The sequence below is a fragment of the Rhinolophus sinicus genome, chromosome 16 (genome assembly GCF_057876585.1).
Source record: "Rhinolophus sinicus isolate RSI-liver-muscle chromosome 16, RSI-T2T, whole genome shotgun sequence".
In the NCBI taxonomy this organism is placed as follows: domain Eukaryota; kingdom Metazoa; phylum Chordata; class Mammalia; order Chiroptera; family Rhinolophidae; genus Rhinolophus; species Rhinolophus sinicus.
In genome coordinates this window covers 169283055-169286800 of record NC_142516.1, presented here as the reverse complement: position 1 = coordinate 169286800, position 3746 = coordinate 169283055, and the positions used below count along the sequence as shown (strand labels likewise).

Genomic DNA, 3746 nt, shown 5'->3' with positions numbered 1-3746 from the left:
GTTATATTATTTTATTACGAAATTTCACTTTTCAATTATAGGTTTACCAAATTAAGAGGCTGGAAAAGCATAAAAAACAATTACTAGTTTCTTAACACTGTAGATGACTAATGCAATGAGTCCACTTTACTGTATGGAAACAGGCTTTTTTTTTTTTTTGAAGAAAATGCTTTCCTGAATCGCCTGAGAATAAGCCTTGATTCACAAATAAGTCTTGTTTCTATTATAGTAATAGAATGTATACGCAGTTCAGTGGGAGTTTTCTAACTCTTAACCACATTTCAAGTTTATATTTTTATTTTCTGAAAATGAAACTTGCAAGTAGAGAAATGTAATTGTTAAAAAAAATCTACGAATATACAAGAGTAGTCTGGATTTGAGCTAAACAATTGCTGATGATGATTGTGTTAGATTTAAAAGATAAAATTGTGTATAAATTGGGTTACTTAGAAGAGAGTATGGAAGGCAAAAACCACTTAACCTAATTGTCACCATCGCAGGGTGAGGGGGTAGATTCAGTGTTAATACACACTGCCAGAAAGGAAAAATGTGATCCCTTTACTACCAGACCCAGCGCTGTGGCTCTGAATCATCCAGAACGCAAACTGTTAGAGGACTGATGTCTGACTACATGGAAATAGTGTGTGTGTGTGTGTGTCTGTGTCTGTGTGTGTGTGTGTGTGTGTGTGTGTGTGTGTTAGAGCCTGAAGAAAGAGCAAGGATTAAACTCTACAAAGACTCGTTGGAAAGGGTGAAGTGCAGCATTTGTGTTCTTCCATTCCTGCCCTCTCACCTCAGCTTTAACGGCACCTATTCATTCTGTTGGTCTCTCATCATGGCATAACGGTGACAGCAAGAGCATTGCCCCTGACAGCTAGGCTTCAAATTCTGGCTTCAACACTTAACCAGCAGTGTGATAATGATCAGACCAGCTCCCTTAACCTATCTGTGACTCAGTTCCCTCCCCTACAAAATGAAGATCATCTCCCACGATTGTTGCAGGAATTAAATGAGTTATTAGGTGTGAGTTTCTTAGAACAGCTCCCAACACACACAAATCAGGACAGCAGGATCTGCAAATGACACTGATTGTAAAGACAGAATTCTCATTCTACCAGATTTGGTTTGTACTCTTTAAAGTGCTTTCAAAATATGTAGTGTCTTAAATCTTTAAATCATTTAATTGTAATAAAGTGAAAAAGGGCATAAGTTAAAAAATGAAAATTGAGGAAAAAGTAAAAAGAGGTGGAGGAGCCTAGTCCCACGTCTGCAGTCCCAGCGAGCGAAGCCCTCCTGCCCTGCAGACCCAATGGATGATGGGGCCTCTGTGCGCCTGGTGTGGCTGCTGGGCCTGTACCTCCGCCCCCATGTCCCCATCACCCTGCTTCTGGACCTGCAGGTGGTGCTGCCGTGCAAACTCTACCCCATTGAGTTCAGAAACCTGTTCACGTGACACCCCAAGGACTTCAAAGACCCTCTGCTACAGGTGCCACCAACGTGGTTTAAGCCCTTTTTGCAAGCTGTGTTCCAGCTGCCGTGCTTTCCCAGTGTCGCATGTGCCTTTGTCAAAGGAGGCTGTAAGTGGACCGGCACCCCTGCAATCTTCTACTCGGTTCACACCGTGACAATTCTAATTCCCGTTCTCTCGATATTTCTATCTGAGGCTTTCTCCAAAGCCAGTGGTTTCAAAGGACCAGGACCGAAGACTTTCCGTGTATGACTAATCCTCATATCTATCTATGCTCCCTACTTTCTCATCCCTGGTATGCTTCTGCTTTTCATGTTGTGGAGCCTTTACTACAAATATGAGAAGAAAGAAAAAAATGAGAAAAATAACCATTGTTGCAGGGGAGAGATGCCCAGAAGGCAGTTTCCTCTTAGATCCAGTACAAGGAAAACTGCTCAGAACCCATGTCTTCAGCAGCATTTGAAACACACCAGCAGCAACACACAGCAGCAAGACACTGGCAGCAGCCTCATCCAACCGTCACCTTCCAAAAAGCGCTGGCACAAACAGACTGATCATCTGAGGCTGGCAGAGGGATACAGGCTAGGTTACAGGGAAGGAGTGCCAAACACCTCACAGCATGCCCCACTGCGGTTCCATTGCAGGATTACTGAACGTAAGACCCGAAAGTGGACAAACATCCAAGAAACACGGCCTGCTTGGCATGTTCATGAGTCATTTGACCCACATTATACATGTAACTAAACCCTCGACTCATGATTCTCTATAGCATATCACTAATCAGCAAAATGAATAGTGGGATGTGTCAGGCCATTTTAAAGATTGAAATTATGCCTCTTTAATGTTCACTAAAAACTGTATCATGTTTTCTTTCCCCCTGCAGGGAGGATGCGGGAAATAATCTGCAAGGGGTTTAAACTTAGCTTTCCTTAAGGTTCAGCCTGGCATGAGTTTTAGTTAGAAACAGGTTAAACTGGAAGGTGTTTTGTTTCTGTCTTAAGCAGCTTGTCCCAGTAGAAGAGACTTTTTAAAAAGTCTCCTCGTTTATCCTCTTTCCAAACCTTAGTCTTCTATATTTTTATAGATCACTTGACAGAAGTTGCTTTACTCAGAAGTCAGGTGCCTCATACCTGACCTGGAAGTGTGCTTCCTGCTGAATAACTTCATCCTTCTTAAAAGTTTAATCATTCCTTCCCATCTTAGTCAAAGCTGGGCATGACACGTCCAGTGTGTGCACCGTATAGGGTCTCTTCACATTAGTACTTGGAGTTCCGTTAGCTTTCTCTAAATTCATACACAAGGCAAACTCAAAAAAAAAAATTGTGAACACACATGGGAAATAGTAGAAACCGATCCCAGTTGGTTCCCCCTTTTTGCCTCTTCTGCTCACAAGCTGTATTGCTCTATTGGGAGTATCATCTGACTCAAGTGTCTGGTTCAAACAAAGGGAGCTGCTGACCACAAGAAAATAAAAATAAAAAAAGAGATGGAATTGTTGAATAAAATGTCTCTAAGCCATTAAATTTAGTACTTTCAATTTTCAAAGCACCATCCCTGAGTTGCTACGAGTTGTTCAAGGTCAACTGGAGAATGAGATACCCAGGTATATGTTGACATTTTCATAAGAAAAGTTGCTAAGGGAAAGGAAACAGATCTACCAATCAGTTGATTAATTAATTCAAAACACATTACTAAGAATCAGAAAAGAGTCAGTTTGAGCCTCAGTGAAGGATAAACTCATCATTTCAGAATCATCAAGAATTCTGTGTTCTCCTACTTATAATCCTGGTATAATCCTAGTTATCCTCTACACCATCACATAATAGGTGCTCAGTTAGTGTCTGTTAAGTGAATGGAAGGAAGGAAGGAAGAGAAAGAGAAGGATGGAGAGGGAGGAGGGAAGATCTCATGACAATCAGAACTGATATGAGAGAAAAAACCTGATGGCCAGAAGACTAAATTTGATCTGGTGTATTTTGTTTGGCCTTCCTAGTCTATTAAATATAGAATTGGAAACAATTAAAATTTAAAGGACTTCACATTTAAAAAAAAATCTAGGTTTCTGGCTTCTTTTTAAAATTTAGCTGCTCTAATAACAGTAGACCTTTGTTCCTGCCTGACTACAAATTCCTGGCAGTGGACAATGGCTGCTTCCTTAAAATGGGTGGAATGTGGCAAACAAGACCATAACCACTTAACTCAGTTATATCACCTGCCAGATCCCTCTCTGAGTTTGTTAGTTTCTGATCTTCAACAGCAGAGCTTTTTCATTACAGTT

General features: G+C 41.0%; 1 pseudogene; it reads left to right on the top strand.

Annotated features, from left to right (window-relative positions):
* Positions 1–1309: 1309 nt before the first annotated feature.
* LOC109450628 (sigma intracellular receptor 2 pseudogene) lies at positions 1310–2212 on the top strand (annotated as a pseudogene).
* The last annotated feature ends 1534 nt before the right edge of the window (positions 2213–3746 follow it).